The sequence below is a fragment of the Ornithorhynchus anatinus genome, chromosome 2 (genome assembly GCF_004115215.2).
Source record: "Ornithorhynchus anatinus isolate Pmale09 chromosome 2, mOrnAna1.pri.v4, whole genome shotgun sequence".
In the NCBI taxonomy this organism is placed as follows: Eukaryota; Metazoa; Chordata; class Mammalia; order Monotremata; family Ornithorhynchidae; genus Ornithorhynchus; species Ornithorhynchus anatinus.
The window spans coordinates 137,412,471-137,431,186 of NC_041729.1; the positions used below are offsets into that span (position 1 = coordinate 137,412,471).

Here is an 18,716-nt window from a genome sequence, read left to right on the forward strand (position 1 = left end):
TAGCATGTAGTAAGCACCTGGCAAACACCACAGTTATTATCATTATCATTACTGGTACTGGTATTAATTGCCTCAACTATATTATTTCACCTCCAAAAAACAACTTTTAAGGAAGATAAATGTATATTTTTTATACTACATACTAGTAATTGGAAGGAATCATGAGAAGTAGTGTGACCTAGAGAAAAGAGTATGGTTCTGAACTTGGGTTCTAATCCCAAATCTACAATATCCCTGCTGTGTGACCTTGAGATTGTCACTTAACTTCTCTGTTCCTGCACTCTCCTTCAAGACCACTACTTGCTAAAACTCAGGCAAGCACAGGGTTAATAATTTCAATTCTGAGGATTTCCCATGCTCACTCACCACAAAGGCAGGTGACTCTGGTTTGTGGAGTTAGGTCAGGGTCAGGTTAAGATTAAGCTTTAAAACCTTCACTTTGTGACTTACCTCCCTTTATATCAGGGAGGGAATGGAGTTGGCTGGCTTTTGCTGGACTGATTCTATCATTTCTCCTCCCTACTGACCATCACAGGGAGGATCAGGGGTGGGCAAATGTCTAGGTGTGAGAAGGCAGAGTTGTGGAGCCTTACTGCCACTCATAAATTGATGGGATGACCTCAGGGGTGAGGAGGATCTGTGCCCTCAGAAGTCTGCTCCTCATGTAACATGCTCCTTGGGATAGGAAGAGGAAAGAGCCAAACAGAGATAAGGTAAGAGTTAGGTTCACAGACTTCTCCAATAGTTGGTAAAAAAGAATGTCATGTCTTCTCATGTCTTAGGTTTTTCTATTTTTTGCATAGTCCGGTTTTCAACAGTATAAGGCATATTGAGAAGGATGTTCAAATGTTCTTGATATCTTTTCAGTATTCTTTCTTATTCTCTGATGAGACTGGGGCTGTTTTCACACTTCAAAGGTATTATGTTGGCATATAAAGGGCCATATAATTATTTTAGTGACATGTATAGATTTTAGTTCCTGATGATCTGTTTAGTCCTGGATTTCTTCTGTCATGGCATCTCACCCTCAGTCATGCATGTTTGATCATTTGACTTGCAAATCACGATGCAGATTTGAGATCATAGCTTGCCCCAAGTTACACAGCAGAGAAGTGGAACCAGGATTAGAACCCAGGTCCTTCTCACTCCCAGGTCTGTGCTCTGTCCACTAGGTCATATTGCTTCTCTAGCCATCTGTGAAAATGTGATTATGATCCAGGCAGCAGAATGAAGACTGAAGTGTGGAGAGAGAGGAGGCAAGAAGGTCAGCAAGGAAACTAATCCAGTAGTAAAAGCAATAAGAATGTGGTAATGCTTGTATCAGCATAGTAGCAGTTTGGATTGAGGGGAAAGGACAGATTTTAGTGATGATGTGAAGGTAGAACCTACGTGATTTAATGACAGATGGAATATGTTTGTTAAATGAGAGATCAGGATACTGGAAAAGTTATGGGGTTATGAGACAGGTAGGAGAGTAGCGTTGACTATAATGACAGGAGAGACAGGGGAAGGAAGTGTTTCCCTGTCTCTGTACCCTCTCTAGTTCACTTATTTACTTCCCAGAGTTAATAGCCAAAATTGTACTCGGCGACTCATGTGGGAGGATCGTGGTTTCATATATTCATTGATTGAGCACAGGAGCAGAAGAAATAGGTGGAGGTGATCAGGGTTAGTGGATTAACCTCTGACTCCCAGGAACATGCTCTTTCCACTAGACTAGGCTGTTTCTCATGACCCTAATTGACTCTCATTCCCATTGCCTTGCAAGTCATTTCAAACATTACACTGTCTCCTCAAATGTCCTGTCTGCCAGCCCCTTAATGATCCCTTAATGATCTAGTCACATTATTAATAAATTGAAACCATCAGGTGTGAATACCCAAAAATTTTTGCCCAGCCTTCTCCAGTCCCTCCCTCCTCCTGTGCCTTTTTTAAGTCTCTCAGTTATCTCAGTAGTGTCTCAAAAAGAAATCTCTGATTCATTCATTCAATCTTATTTATTAAGAGCTTATTGTGTGCAGAGTAATAATAATAGTGGTATTTGTTAAGCGCTTACTATGTACAAAGCACTGTTCTAAGTGCTGGAGGGATACAAGGTGAACAGGTTGTCCCACGTGGGCCTCACAGTTTTTAATCCCCATTTTACAGATGAGGTAACTGAGGCACAGAGAAGTGAAATAACTTGCCCAAAGTCACACAGCTGGCAATCGGCAGAGGGGATTCGAACCCGTGACCTCTGACTCCCAAGTCCAGGCTCTTTCCACTGAGCCATGCTGCTTCTCTAAAGTACTGTACTAAGTGCTTGGAATGTACAATTCGGGAAGAGATAGAGGCACCATTTGAGCTGAATCTCCTAGAAGAACATATGTTAATGTGGAAACAGCATCAGTCCTGTGAACAAACCTGATAGCATGATAAAAGATAGTGTTTGTGTGTGCACAGTGTGGGCAGGACAGGGAGACACACACTGGACTTTTCAGCCACACAAGCACTCATAAGTGAACGTCATTATCTAAACCATCTCCTTCAGAGAGGACCCATTCTTCCTCTAGTGTGGGAACTGCCTCCTTGTAAAATTCCACATTAAGAATAACTCACTCTGTATTACCCCATGTTCAAACCTACATGCATGCTCAGACCTGATTCTCTAAAGGTTGATTGCATTGTGTGTTTCCAATCCATCCCTGGAGGAAAATTTCTTAAATTCCTAACACTATTCCATCTATAATGTAAAGTGTGAAAACACGTGTTAAAGTTAGGGCACAACTGAGTGTACACAGAACAACTCCACATTCTCCTACAAGCAGGCAACTCTCACTAGGTGTCACTTCTGTTCCAAGTAACTTCATCTGCTCACCATCACATTTAGTAAGCATCACACTCTATGAAAGCTTATCAATTTCCAGATAAACAACACTATTTTAAAGTCTCTCCACCTATTTTCCCACCATTTCCCTCTTCTTTGTCATTAACTCACATTGCAGGTAGGCTGGAGGGAGAAGATTTAAGACAAAAAAACAGAAGCAGCATGGCTTAATGGAGAGAGTGAGGGCCTAGGAGTCAGAAGGACCTGGGTCTAATTCCGGCTCTGCCAATTGCTTGCTATGTGACCTTGGGCAAGACACTTAACTCCTCTGTCCCTCAGTTTCTTCAACTATAAAATGGGAATAGCTGTTCTCCCTCCTACTTAGACTGTGAGCCCTGGGAGGAACAGGGACTATCTCCAAACTAATTTGTACCTCTCCCAGCACTTAGAACAGTGTATGACACACAGAAAGTACTTGATACCATAACAAAAATACAGTGTCAGTTTCAGCAATGTTGTGTTAGGACTTCAGTTCATTCCTATTGGGTTTATCTAATTTGTTGCAATAATTTATTGTAAGTTACTCTATCCAGCTATTTCCTTTTACTTCATTGAAATGTCCATATATATTGACAGGGAAAATGTATTTCATGAAATTAATAAAAAATGAAATTTAAATCCCCCCTGCCTTCCTCAGGTTCAAACCTGAATAGGCAACCCCTTGAGATTTTTGAGGAGGGGAGTGACATGCCCAGGGCGTTTCTGCAAAAAGATAATCCGGGCAACAGAGTGAAGTATAGACTGAAGTGGGGAGAGGCAGAAGGATGGGAGATCAGAAGAGAGGCTGATGCAGTAGTCCAGGCAGGATATTATGATAGAGTATGAGTACTCTTCTACTGCAACCCAGCCCATTTACTTTGCTCCTTTAATTCTAACCTTCTCACTGTGCCTCCAATTTATCTCTCTCATCTTTGACCCATTGCCTATGTCCTGCCTCTGGTCTGGAATGTCTTTCCTCCTTAATGCCTTTCCTCCTTCAAAGCCTTATTAAAGGTACTTCTCCTCCAAGAGGTCTTCCCAGACAAACCTCCACCCTTTCCTCTTCTCTCACTCACTTCTGCGTTGTCCTGACTTGCTCCCTTTGTTCTTCCCTTCTCCCAGCCCCACAGCACTTATGTATGTATCTGTAACTTATTTATTTGTATTAATGTCTGTCTCCCCTCCTCTAAACTGTAAGCTCATTGTAGGTAGGGAATGTGTCTGTTTATTGTTGTATTGTCCTTTCCCAAGCGCTTAGTACAGTGTTCTGCAAGCCGTAAGAACTCAATAAATACAACTGAATGAATGATCAAGCAGCAGATGAAACCCTAGAAGTTGTCATTCTGTAGTTACTGTATGCGGAGTCATGCAAGTGGCTGTAGACTGCTTCACTGAATCATCCAGACTTTACAGACTGACTATGTCTTTAAAAAAACCCAATAATCCAAAAATTTAGGTGATGTATCTCCTGCACCCAGTGAAGCCAGGAGCATAACAAAAAATGTATATATAGTTTCTACAGTGTTTATTAAGCATTACTATGTGCCAGATACTGAACTAAACACTGGGGTGGATACAAGCTATTTTAAGTTGGACAGAGTCCCAGTCCTGTCTGGAATTCACAGTCTAGGTAGGAGGGAACAGGATTTAATCCCTATTTTATAGATGAAGGAACAAAGGCACAGAGAAATTGAATTACTTGCCCAATGTCAGCTAGAGGGCAAGTGGCAGAGTCTGGGTTTAGAACCCAGGTCCTCTGACTCCCAGGCCTGTGCTCTTTCCACTAGACCACACTGTTGATATTTTTGGAAGGAAAGAGATATACATTTTAGCAGAATTCTATTACCTAAGCAATACACTGACAAGAGTGGTGCAATTATAGGCAAGAAAGTAGGAAACTGAATCACAAAGGCAAGCACATCCTTAAATACCATTGACTGAGAGTTAGGAAGTCTGTGAGATGATAGGAGGGGACACTGCTTGACTGCTTATATCAATCAATGGTATTTACTGAGCACTTGCACTGTATACACACCCCAATTATCCTAGTGCCTTTATCAGATCAAATATTCTTTTGGATTAATCTATTCCAGACATTTCTTCCATTTCTGCTGGAAATTTAGATTTGGGTCAGAAACGACTAGACACCATAAGACAAAAAAAAATCTGTATAGAGGTGGTAGTTGAAGTCATGGGAGTGAATGAGTTCACCAAGAAGTGATGTAGATGGACAATAGAAGGAAACCCAGAAATGAACCTTGAGGACCCCGAACCAACTCTGTAAATAAATATCACCCCTAGAAGTGCATCAGTCCAGTGTTATTTCCTCAGGCAACTAACAAAGGAGGTAAAATAATGATTGTAGTATTTTTGAACACTTACTATGGGCTGTACTAAGTTTTGGAGTATGTACTAGATAGGGTGGGCATATTCCTGATCCAGATGGGGATCCCAGTCTCTGTAGGACAGAAAACAGATGAGGAAACTGAGGCACTGACAAAAGTGATTTGCCATAAATTACCTGAAGGCAAGTGGCAGAGCAGGGTAATAACCCAGGTCCTCTGACTCCCAGGCTTGTGCTCTTCCCAAGAGCCTATATTGCTTCCCATGGGACTCTGGGAGACGTAGCCACAGGCTCAACCCATGGCTTGGGCACAAAACCTGTCTGTGTCTGCTTTGGGGGTTTTTTAAATGGTATTTGTTAAGAGCTTATTATGTACCAGCCAGTATACTAAGTGATGGGGTAGATTCAAGCTAGTTAGTTTGGACAGTCTATGTCCTACATGGGGCTCACAATCTTAGTCCCCATATTACAGATGAGGTAACTGAGGCACAGAAAAATTAAGTGACTTGCCCAAGGTCACAGAGCAGACAAATGGCAGATCTGGGATTAGAACCCAGGTCCTTCTGACTTCCAGGCCCATCCTCTGTCCACTGGGACACACAGCTTCTCAGTTTTCCCATTTGCAGTATAGGAATAATGTTGCCTGCCCTTCTCTACTGTTGTAAGGGTGAAAATGACTTAACTGATTGGAAAGTGCATTGAAAATAGGATCGCTAAATAAAGTCACAGTATTATTACACTGATGCTCTGATTTTATGACTGTTGCAGGGAGGGCCAGGGTCTAGAATCCCCGAGGTGGAGCCAAGGTCAAAGTGTGAGAGGGCACAGCTGTGGAGTCCCATTGCTCATCAGAAGCTGAGGTGATTAACTCAGGAAAGAGAATTTAGAGTGAAAGTTGCCTGCTCCTCAGACCAGACCACCCCTGAGACTCAGCAAGCCACCATCACCAGTTCTGCTGGATAGGCACAGCTTGAGTGAGACAGAAGATGAATAGGTAGAGAAATGTCTTGCCCTGGGAACCATTTGTCCATGATTCATACAGATTTGTGTCAATTATCAGGATCTGTTTGATGAAGGAAAATGACAACCATTGGCAACTTTCAGAGCATTTGTACTTGTAGCCCATCCCCCATCTACCCTTTCAGGGAGATGTCACATGACCCCAAGACCATGAGATACACTGAGTGCTGCATTCTGGAAGGGGAGGGAAGTTTAGTGTTGGCTGTGTATCACTGTGATGACTGGAGCCACAGTGAAACTTCCTCGGCAAGACACCGTACAAAAACCAGCAGGTGTGAGGCTTCTACTATACCAGAGGACTACAGAGTGACGGCTAAGTTAGGTCACCCTTGTGCCAGCCTCTGCCCACCCCATTCACCAAACTTCAGCAGGACTCGGGGATCATAGTGACTGCCCAGGGCCCCATCCACTTTCCCCGAAGATAGAAATAAGGGTGTTTCCTCATACTGTGAGTCCAGAAAGAGGTAGAAGGAAAGACAGAGAGAGAGACAGCCTGTTCCACATGTAAGCAGAGAGAACAAGAGACAGAGAATCAGGAATACAGATTCAAACTGAAACTAAGATTCCTAGAAGAATAGTTTCTTTCCCCTCTTTCCCTTCCCATCCTTCTCTTTCCCCTTCTATGAAACCCATATCATCAGCCTCTACCAACCACACATTACTAAAGTCATCTACCAACCTTCTGTCCCCTCCTCCAACTTTCCTGAACCATTTGGTCCCTCTCCCAAATTCCTTCTATCTTTTGCCTTCCCTAACTTATTTCTTGGGGACTTCAGTATCCCCTATGACTTTTCTGCTGTCCGTTTAATCTCCCTCCTCAACTCCACTGACCTCCTGCCCCACCTCACAATACCAACATGGGCACACATTTGATCTCATTATCAAAGATATTGTACAATCTCTTTCCTCACCTACTCTGAAATTCCTCTATCAGGCCACAACCTCTTCACTTGTTTTCTCTCCCACATTCACACACCCCACACATGTCACGTTCTCTCACAGGGACTTCCGATCTTTTGAATCCCTCCAATATTCTGAAGTCATCCTGCCTCATTTGATCTCCTTAACAAACTACCTTCACTTAATGCACACCTTCCCTGCTGAACTCAACTCCCTGGATCCCCTGCCCCCTCCACAAATCTCATATCTCTAACCCACAACCCTGGATCTCCTCCATAGTACACTTCCTCTGCTCCTGTTCTCAAACTAGCACTGCTGGCAGAAATCCAGACACCTGGATGACCTCATCCACCTCAATTTATCCTCAGCTGTTTGATTCTGCCCTCTCCTCCAACTGTCAACAATACTTCTCCATCCTAATTTTTTATGACATTTGGTAGGAGCTTACTATGTGTCAAACACTGTTCTAAGTTCTGGAGTAAAAATACAGTATAATCATGTTGGACACAGTCCCTGTCCCTCATGGGTCTCACATTCTTAATGACGTGTCTAAGCTTACAAGGCAGATAGGTGGAAGAGCTGGGATTAGAACCCAAGTCCTCTGACTTCCAGGCACCAGCTCTTTCCATTAGGCTTGGCTTCTCCTCATCACTATAATTGACTTCAATTATAGTTCCCTCAAGCCATTTCAGACATTTAACTGACTCCTTAAATGTTCTGACCCCCAGCCCCTATCTCTCCCCTAAAGATCTACCACATTCTAAACGGATAAATGGAATTCAGTTGTCAACTCCCTAAAATCTTGCCTGCTCTTCTCCACTCCCTTCCCCTTCCTGTGACCTTTCTGAGTCTCCCAATTTTCACAGTAGTGTCTCAAGAGGAAATAGCTTGTCTCCTCTCAAAATCTAACTCCTCTACCAGGGCCCCTGACTTCATCTCTTCATGTCTTATTAAACACATGCCCCCTGCATTTTGCCTTCCCTAACCACCATCTTCAACCATTCACTTTCCAATGGCTTCTTCTTCACAGGGAGGGCAGGGTTTCAGTGGGAAGATAAGGAGATCTGTTTTGGACACATCTTTTGAGATGATTGATGGGACATCCAAGTAGAGATGTTTTGAAGCCTGGAGGAAATACAAGACTGCTGAGAGAGAGATCAGGGCTGGAGATGTCAACTTCCACGGAGGTGGAAGTTGAGCAAATGAGTTCTCTATGCGAATGTGTGTATATGGAGAATAGATGGGGACCCAAAATTGAACCTTGAGTGACTCCCACTGGTAGGGGTAGTTCAAGACTAGCAATGAGGAATTGGAATGTGTGTGTCCATGTCAGTGAGTGGGTGAGGTGGACAGAGGTTCAGTGGAGGAGAGGAATCAGGCAGAGGAAGGACCATCGGGAACATCCACATGGATAATGAAGTCCCCAAAGATCAGCACAGGGATTAATACAGAGAGCAGTAATTTGAGAAAGGGATCAAAATGTTTCAGAAAATTGGAAGTTGGGCCTTGAAGGTAGAAGCTGATCATGGCTAATATCTGGAGTAGATGGTTGAAGTGGATGATGTGAACTTACAGTGCTCTGCACATAGTAAGCGCTCAATAAATACTACTGAATGAATGAATGACTTCAAAAAGAAGGGAAAGATACAGCTGGGGGAGAAGGGATGGTGTGAAAGTTTCATTGGAAAACAAGATGGAAGCCATCTCCTCCCTATTTCCCAGTAAGTGTTGGGGAGTGGTAGAAGATGAAGTCTCCTCTGGTGAGAGTGGCAGCAGAAACGGTATCATCTGGGGTGAGCCAGATTTTGGTAATGACGAGGAGGAGCCGTGATTGTCAGGAACAGGTCAAGGATGAAGGGACCATTTCCCATGATGGAGCAGGGGTTCCACAAACAACACTTGGCTGAGGCTGAGGTTGGGGTGGCGTGGGGGTAGATATGCAAGGGGCTTAGAGGGGTTTGATAAGAGTGAGCTGATGGGGTGTGCAGGGGGAGGGGAGTGAGGGGCAGTGCTGGGAAAGAAATATAGGGATAGGGCAGAGAAAGGGGTAGGTAATGGCTTGAGGAATCCGGGAAAGTTTGGATGAAGGCAGATGGGGTGCTGGGAAGGAAAGGCAGACATGGGTTTATTAGAGGGAGAGGGCTGAGGGGATATAGTGAGGGTTATAGGAGAGATTGCCAGCAGCAATAACTGCTTAATCTGGTGATGGAAGAATGTGGGCAAGGGATCAGTAATGAAAGAGATGAGATGAGATTGAGGTACAGTGAGTATACTGGTGCAAGAGGAATGAAGTGTGTGGACTGGGCTGTAGTAGGAGATCAGTGGTAAGGTAAGAGGGAGAGAGCTGACTGAGTGCTTTAAAGTTGATGGTTAGGAAGAGGGAGATGGGATTTCTGTGAAGCTGTGTAAGAGGAAAGGACTCGTGTGGGGAGCAGAATGTCCAACAGGGATGCATGCATGTTCAGTTTCCTCTGAAACTGAATCATGTGTGGGTGAAGGGGGGCTTGTGTGTAAAGTTTCCACTGCCTGCCCAGGGGACAGAGAGGAAGCAGAGTGACTGCATGACTGCAGTGGTGGCTGGAGCAGGGAAAGTGGGAAAACACTCAGCTCCTCATCATGCCCCAAGGGTTCATGTTTGCTTTCTTTCTATTTTAAAAAATGACAAAAAATAAGTCCCCCAGGGTCAGCAGCGGTCCAGGGAAGGGGCCATCCCCAGGCCGATGTACAAAGCCTGGGGGGCCTCCATCATGGCTGCATGAATGCAAGCAGAGAGTGGGCTCTAGGAGGGTGTCAGGTTGCATCTTATGACTGGCAGGGTGAGGTATAGCCATGCTGGGTCGTTGTGAACAACCCCTTCTCCTCTAGTCTGGTAGAACTGTTAGGACACCCAGACAAATTCATAAGTTAAACACTTCTCATACACAGTTCCTCCTTGTATCAGACCTGTTTCGGGCACTGAGTCCTAAAGACTTCCCAGCCCCAAGGGAATCCCTGCAGCATTGTGTTTATCATCACAGGGGCCTGACTAAGCCTCAGAGAACTGGCTGGGGCAGGGTTTTTGTTATGCCATGTATCAGAACTGGAACTGAAGTTATAGTGGAACCAAGTAAGTTACACGTTCAATATTGTTTCTTTATGGTAGGAAAGGCATTTGGTAGCCCATCAATGAAAAACATGGGCACTTTGTGGTAGGTCTTAGCTCTTAATTTCATGCCAAGAGCACCTGGAATTCAGATGACAGATTTGATCAGTCCCACACAGACCTCTCTCCTAATCCCTGCCTCTGGTCTTCCTAGGGGACCTCAACATCCAACCTAGAGCTATGGTATTACCCACCTGCAGCCTGATTTCATTGAGGCCCTGAGCCTGAGGGCCTGCCCTGATATGCTTGCCACAACATTTATTTGGTCTGGTTTTAGAGCCCACCCTGACATTCCTTGGGATCCAGGAGACTCTGGCTATATGATAACCAGTTTTGTCCAGCTGCAGAAAGCAGGTCACAGCTCCCCCTCCACCAGGCTACAGCAACGGGACCCATAGCAGGGGCAGAGCTGCGAGTGAGGAGCTGGGGGATGTAGCTGGGAACATCCTCTCCCCCTCCCTCTCCACAGACTCCTCACCACAGGACACCTGGCAGGGTGAGAATGGTCCACAGCAGTTCTCTGGTCCCAGATTCCCTCTCCACAAACAGCCTGGAGAGTTTCCTAAAAATCTTCCTTCCTTCTTAAGCTACCCAAGGCAAGGGTCTGAAACTGAAGTCCTGAGAGACCTCTCTCATCTTCCCCTTCTCTTTGACCCCCATCCCTCAGCTCCCTCCCCTTCACTGACTCAAATATCTCCACAGATGTCCAGGAGATTTTCCCAAGGAGATCCTGCAGCTCCCATTTCATAGCTCCTGACCCAGTAGTTCTCCTCCCTCCACCACTGTCATTATCATTGTCTTCACCTTCACCAGTACATACTGTATGCTTATTGTGTGCCAAGCTCCTCCTGTGTACAGAGCTCTGAACTAAGCCTCTGTTGGGTGCAAAGTTATGTATTGAGCCCCCACTGTGGGCAGAACTTTGTATTGAGCCACTATTGTGTTCAGAGCTGTGTAATGAGCCCCTACTGTGTGCTTCGTGGCTCAGTGGAAGCAGCGTGGCTCAGTGGAAAGAGTACACGCTTTGGAGTCAGAGGTCATGAGTTTGAATCCTGGTTCGGCCACTCGTCAGCTGTGTGACTTTGGGCAAGTCACCTAACTTCTCTGTGCCTCAGTTACCTCATCTGTAAAATGGGGATTAAGACTGTGAGCCCCACGTGGGACAACCTGATTCCCCTGTGTCTACCCCAGTGCTTAGAACAGTGTTCGGCACATAGTAAACACTTAAATACCAACATTATTATTATCTGCATACTGAATTAATATTATGTATAGAGCTCTGTGTTGGCCTCTACTATGTTCAGTGTTATGTACTGAGCCCTCACAGTGTGCTGAGTTATGTATGGAGCCCCCTCCATGTGCATAGCTTTGTATGGAGCTCCTGCTGTGTGCAGAACTCTGTACTGAGCTCATACTTTGTGCAGAGCTGTCTACTGAGCTCTCACTATGTGCAGAGTTCTATACTGAGCTCTCACTATGTGCATAGCTCTATATTGAGCCCCTACTATGTCAAGAATTCTGTATCGAGCTTCTGCTGAGTGTCTATTGTATATAGGAACTTGAGAATATGTACCTGAAGTAACATGCAGAGTTCCGTACCCTTGAGGAGCTTACAATCCACAGCATCTAACTCTGGTGTTTCCTCCCTGAAAATAAAGCAGAACATGTTTCGATGCGTTACATGGATTGTCAGGAGAAATCATGAATAAAAAGGTAAAGAACTGAATGGTGATAAGGGAGAAAGCAGGGGAGCTTGTCAGAGGTATTCAGCAATGTGGTCTTGTGGAAGGAGAAAGGGCCCAAGAGTCAGAGGATCTGGGTTTAAATAATAATAATAATAATAATAATGGTATTTGTTAAGCGCTTACTATGTGCCAAACACTGTTCTAAGCACTGGGCAATGTTTTAAGTGCTGGATTCCAGTTCCACCACTTATCTGCTGAGACCCCTTGGGGAAGTCACCTAACTTCTCTTTGCCTCAGTTCCCACATCTGCAAAATGGGGATTCAATACCTGCCCTCCCTTTTACTTAGACTGTGAGCCTCATGTGGGACATGATTATCTTGTATTCATTCAATAGTATTTATTGAGCGCTTACTATGTGCAGAGCAGAGCAAGCACTTTGGAACATACAATTTGGCAACAATATCTACCCCACTGCCTACTTAGTATAGTGCTTGGCACATAGTAATCATTTACAAATGCTGCAATTATTAGGGAAGCTAGTGCAGACCTAAGATAGGACAAACAAGGGGCTCTGGTGATGTTCCGTTTGTACCGTTACTGTGGGATTGCCACATCAGAGGGAAACCTCACCCAGCAGTTCCTGAGATGAGCCTTGGGCTCAGGCAGCAGGGAGATGAGAAGAAAGATTCCTCCCCCAGCCCGGAAACCACCCAGAGCCAGTGGAGCCTCAAAAGTGGCCTGAGGATGGCAGGAGGTTCAGGCCCTAACTGGCCCCAAGTTTTGGTCCCAGGGATGGGACAGGCAAGGTGGGCTGTGGCCAGGGATCATGAGTGAGCTGGGTTGGGGGGTGGACAGGATGAAATCTGCTTTCTTCTGGGACCCTCTCCAAAATGACCGTGTTTCAGAAGCCCAAGCTGAATCTCAGCCCGCAGTCTTCGTTCTGAGGAACCAGAGCTTTGCCGCTTGCCTGGTGAAAGATTTCTATCCCAAGAAGCCGAGCCTGACTCTCTCCGCACCCCGTCCCCACTCAGGGAGCCTCTTCAGGCCATGGCCCCCACTGCCTAGGAAACCTACAGTGCTGTCGGGATCAGACAGTTCAGAGAGGAGGATACGGTGACCTGCTCTGCGTGGCATGGCTCTGTGCAGATAAACGTGACTGAAGGCGAGGGCGCAGCCTCAGGTGGGAGTCGGGGATGGAGGGCTAGGGTGCGAGACCCAGGAGGAATCAGGGCGTCCATGGTGACTGGGCCTGACACCGAGCCCTGACAGACAACCTGTCACAGGATCTCCAGAACAAGGCAGTGCCGGGGGATATGTTGACCACTGTGTCTTGGGAATTAGTGAAAATACCAAAGGGTCACCTCCTTCTTTTCCTCCTCTTCCTCCTCCTCCTACTGTTCCTCCACTTCTTCTCACAGAGGCTCTCGGGGACTGGATCCAGGTCAGCGCCTCAAAGGGTTCAGAGGGTTCACCTCCCATTCAGAGGGTTCACCTCCCTCCACAACGCAGCCCTGGGCTGGAAGAGGGTCTCAGGCTGAGAACACCAGGAATCTGAGGACACTTTCCTGGTTTCGGCACATCCTGGTTCAGAAAATTCCCTGGAATCTGTCACCACTAATCCAGGACAGAGCTTCACAGCTTGAGGCAGTGTGGCTCAGTGGAAAGAGCCTGGGCTTTGGAGTCTGAGATCATGAGTTCGACTCCCGGCTCTGCCACTTGTCAGCTGTGTGACTGTGGGCAAGTCACTTCACTTCTCTGTGCCTCAGTTACCTCATCTGTAAAATGGGGATTAACTGTGAGCCTCATGTGGGACGAGCTGATGACCCTGTATCTCCCCCAGCGCTTAGAACAGTGCTCTGCACATAGTAAGCGCTTAACAAATACCAACATTATTATCTCCTCCCTGGTCACCTGCCTCTGGATTTTATTCCCTTGGCAGCCTGGAAGGCCTTCCTTCATGGTGATCAAAATCTCTCCTGCTTTCTTTTCAATCAGTTGTGGTTCAGTGCTCTCTGGACATGAAGAATAACTGACCAGCCTCTTGCCCCCACAAAATCCTTTGTAAGTGTCACCCCTTAGCTTTCTCATCTCTGGGTTAAATACTTCCCATTCCTCTCATCTTCCCCGCAGCACCTATTTTCTATCCCTTTCATGGTACCTCTTCTGACCTTTCTAGTTTCTCCACATCCTTTTCCAAGTGAGCAAAACAAAACCCCAGAAGCTTTCTAGGACTGGATTCAGACCAGTGCCTTACTGATCTGAAGGTCAGGGGGTCCCAGGGCAAGAGACAGAATTCAATCAATCAATGAATTGATCATATTTATTGAATGCTTACTCTGAGCATAGCACTGTACTTAGCACTTGGGAGAATACAGTATAACAGAGCTGATAGACACATTTCATGCCCACAGCAGTTCCTAGCAGGAGGTGGCTTTAGCCTCGAAGAGGGTCTCAGGCCAAGAACGCCTGGAAACTGATGTTATTTTTCTTGTTTCAGCACTTTCTGGTTCAGAAAAACTCAAGGAATCTTTTTTGGACTGTTCAGAACAGAGCGCCACAGCTGAGTTACAACTGAGGGGCATAGGTGGGTGTACATTTTTCCTTCAAGACAGTTCCTAGATGTAGGCACCATCTATTGTCTGGTTACCTGTTTCTGAATTTTCACCACCTTGATAGCCTGGAAGTTTTACCTTGTGCCTATCTGAAATCTCTCCTGGTTCCATTTCAGTCAGTTTCTTCTTAGACACTTCTCAGTGGCATATATTAAGTGTTTTACTGGAGGGGGAGGCTGAACACGTTTAGGTTTTTTTCATTCATTCAATAGTATTGATTGAGCGCTTACTCTGTGCAGAGCACTGTACTAAGTGCTTGGAATGTACAAATCGGCAACAGATAGAGACAGTCCCTGCCCTTTGACGGGCTTACAGTCTAATCGGGGGAGACAGGCAGATAAGAACAATGGCAATAAATAGAGTCAAGGGAAAGAACATCTCATAAAAACAATGACAAATAAATAGAATCAGGGTGATGTACATCTCATTAAACAAAATAAATAGGGTGATGAAGATACATACAGTTGAGCGGACAAGAACAGTGCTGAGGGGGTGGGACGGGAGACGGGGAGGAGGAGAGGGAAAAGGGGGGAGAAGAGGGTTTAGCTGTGGAGAGGTGAAGGTGGGGGTAGAAGGAGCAGAGGGAAAAAAGGGGGGAGCTCAGTCTGGGAAGACCTTTTGGAGGAGGTGAGCCTTAAGTAGGGATTTGAAGAGGGGAAGAGAATTAGATTGTCAGAGGTGAGGAGGGAGGGCATTCCAGGACCATGGGAGGACGTGGCCCAGGGGTCGACGGTGGGATAGGCGAGACTGAGGGATGGTGAGGAGGTGGGCGGCAGAGGAGCGGAGTGTGAGGGGTGGGCAGTAGAAAGAGAGAAGGGAGGAGAGGTAGGAACGGGCAAGGTGATGGAGAGCCTTGAAGCCTAGAGTGAGGAGTTTTTGTTTGGAGCCAAGGTTGATAGGCAACCACTGGAGGTTTTTAAGAAGGGGAGTGACATGCCGAGAGTGTTTCTGCAGGAAGATGAGCCAGGCAGCGGAGTGAAGAATAGACTGGAGCAGGGAGAGAGAGGTGGAAGGGAGATCAGAGAGAAGGCTGACACAATAGTCTAGCCGGGATATTACGAGAGCCTGTAGCAGTAAGGTAGCCGTTTGGGTGGAGAGGAAAGGGCGGATCTTGGTGATATCACCCTGAGTACAATATAGCCAGCTTTAAAATTAATGTATATATTGCACTTGAGAGGAAGAAGTTCTTGGTCATGGAATTAACACAGAGAAAAACCTCATTAGAACCCACAACCCTAACCCTGCCCTTGACTCGCCCATGCCCCATATTCTGGGGTTACAGTTCCCTTCTGGGGCTTTCCCTCTCCAAACCTTGTATGGCTGCAGTTGACTGCACCACTGCTCCTTCCCAGCATCTGAGGGTGGACTTTCCTTCTTCAGATTTCAGTCCTTAAGTCTGTTCAGTCATTTCCTAAGAATAATAAATGTAATTAGAATTACTACTGTCTTCGGTCATAACTAAAAGAAGAATCAGTGTCTGAAAACCAAAAAGTTCTGTTTTACTGCTTCTCTTTTTAAATACTATTTTCTTTTTATCCAATGGCTAACTCACAATCCTTTTCTCTGATAGGTTTATTTTTCTGATTACTCAGAGCAAATATGTGTTAACTAAAGCAAGTTCTCATTTGGGGATTCTGTTCCTCCAAATCCTCAGTGATTCATTCATTCATTCAATCGTATTTATTGAGCGCTTATTGTATGCGGAGCACTGTACTAAGCACTTGGAATGTACAATTCGGCAACCTGGGCCTATCAGTGAGTGTTGCTTTAGAAAATGTTTTTCTAAGATTTTCTATTACTCAACCTATTCCTTGGTCAACATAACCCACCTGTAGCTAGGATGGGATTCTTCCTTTCCCACAGGTCTGGATGTGTATGTGTGATGGAACTTGGTTTTAATAATAATGATGGCATTTTTTAGGCGCTTACTGTGTCATGCATTGTTCTAATTACTGGATTTTTAAAATCACTGTACTTCTAATTGCTCTTTACCAAGGTCTTCTTTACCCACAGCCTTCAATTCTGCTTTCCTCTCCCTGAGAAATAGCCTGGGAGATGCACGAGGCCTGGAGCTGTTCTATTATAGAGGGGAGGGACAGGGGTTGGGGGCCGTGGCGAACAGGCCTATTCAGGCTATTGGGAAAGATTTGGTGAAGGGCTCTGGGTCGACCCCTGGCCCGCGGCCTACCTCTGGCCTGGAATGCCCTCTCTCCTCACATTCACCAAACTAACTCTCTTCCCCCCTTCAAAGCCCTACTGAGAGCTCACGTCCTCCAGGAGGGCTTCCCAGACTGAGCTCCCTTTTCCTTTGCTCCTACTTCCTCCTCATCACCCCTACTCCCCCCCCCACTCTACCCCCTTCCCCGCCACACAGCACTTCTGTATATTTGTACATATTTGTTATTCCATTTTATTAGTGATGTGTATATATCTATAATTCTATTTATCTATTTTGATGCTACTGATGCCTGTCTACTTGTTTTGTTTTATTGTCTGTCTCTCCTTTCTAGACTAGAAGCCCGTTGTTGGGTAGGGATTGTCTCTATTTGTTGCTGAATTGTACTTTCCAAGTGCTTAGTACAGTGCTCTGCACACAGTAAGTGCTCAATAAATATGATTGAATGAATGAATGAAAGGTAGAGGCTGCTGCTGGTGTCCAACCAGGGGGCACAGGTCCGGAGGCTTCAATTCTGTTTCCGGGGGCTTTAATTCTGTTTGGAATGAAAATGGGGTCTTTTGGTAAGCAGACAGAGAGTACCCACATGCCCCAGACCCCCTTTGAATAGAGTGCCCAGAACTTTCTGGTGAAGCTTGATGCTATTTTGCCCTCCACAGGAAACCCTGAGTGGGACAACACATTGTCCATTGTCATCCTGGCACTCAGAGTCCTGCTCATGAAAAGTGTCACACTCAACATTCTTCTGACATTCCAGGCCTCCTTTCACTGCGGTAAGCCCCTCCTATCCAAACCCTTGTTGGGGGCAGGTAGCGACTCCTATAGACAGGGAAGGTACAAACCATCCAACCAACCAAACTGGCTCCCCCATGGCACATGAGTCTGCTGCCTCAGGCAGCAGGTGGAGGCGAGGGTTCTGGGAAGACATGAAGAAACAATGAGCTGTATCCCCGGGAGACCTGGTTACAGAGATAAACTCTAGGAGCTGGATTGACTTGGGTTATTTCTCTTCTAGGTTACCGGACCCTCCTGTCTGGAGAACCTCATCTGCTTTCCTTCGTTTCTACTGGTCCTGAATCAGTTGCTTCCCCGATATCTGGAACAAAGACTTTTTTCTGACTCATTTCCTTAACATTTACTATTTGGGTTTGGAGGGTTGGGAAACTGGGGACAGTGGGACTGGGACTCGGGGTTCTGTCCAGAACCAGATCCCTTGTCCTGAGATTCTATTCTGAGACCCAACCTAGAGGCCGGCACAAATTTCTCTCTATGGAACTTTTTTTGCCTCTATTGGCTGGGGACTGGGAGCAGGGTCCTGATTCTGGGGAGAGCATTTAGATTATAGCTACAAGGATCTAGGCTCGGCTAGGGACACATCTGATCTATCCCTCCTTTCTTTTCACAGATTCTGCCCAGCTCCAGAATCCGGGGGTGACTGTCTTGTGCCCAAAGTCCAGGGAGCCTAGGTCTGTTCAGTCTCTCTATAATTCCTGCAACACGGGAGCGGGGCACAAGTATCCCCCAAGGAAATCCTCTCTCCAATACAGTAGGGAGGGGTAACTTTCAGGGCACATGGTCACTTGTGATGAAAGATCAAGGATGGCACCAAACACCTCTACCCTAACACGCTAATAATAATAACAATAGTAATAATGGTATTTGTTAAATGCTTACTATGTGCCAGGCACTGTACTAAGCGCTGGAGTAGATATGGGGAAATCAGGTTGGACACAGTCCCTGTCCCACGTGGGGCTCACAGTCTCAATCCCCATTTTACAGATAAGCTAACTGAGGCACAGAGAAGTAAAGTGACTTGGCCAAGGTCACACAGAAGCTGTGGTGGAGCCAGGATTAAAATTCATGACCTCCTGATTCTCAGGTCCATGCTCTATCCACTATACCATGCTGCTTCTCCATGCTCTCTTCTTCCCACTCTCCTCAACTCCCTCACTCGATCCAGCTCCCCCAACCACCCCTACCACAGTCACTTT

At 45.9% G+C, this 18,716-nt stretch overlaps 1 long non-coding RNA gene across 1 annotated transcript; it reads left to right on the forward strand.

The window, feature by feature from the left end:
- The first annotated feature begins 490 nt into the window (after positions 1-490).
- Positions 491-18,325, forward strand: LOC114809026. The gene is made up of 4 exons (XR_003756780.1): positions 491-713; positions 14,435-14,521; positions 17,385-17,498; positions 17,741-18,325. It is a non-coding gene; the product is annotated as an uncharacterized LOC114809026 (long non-coding RNA).
- The last annotated feature ends 391 nt before the right edge of the window (positions 18,326-18,716 follow it).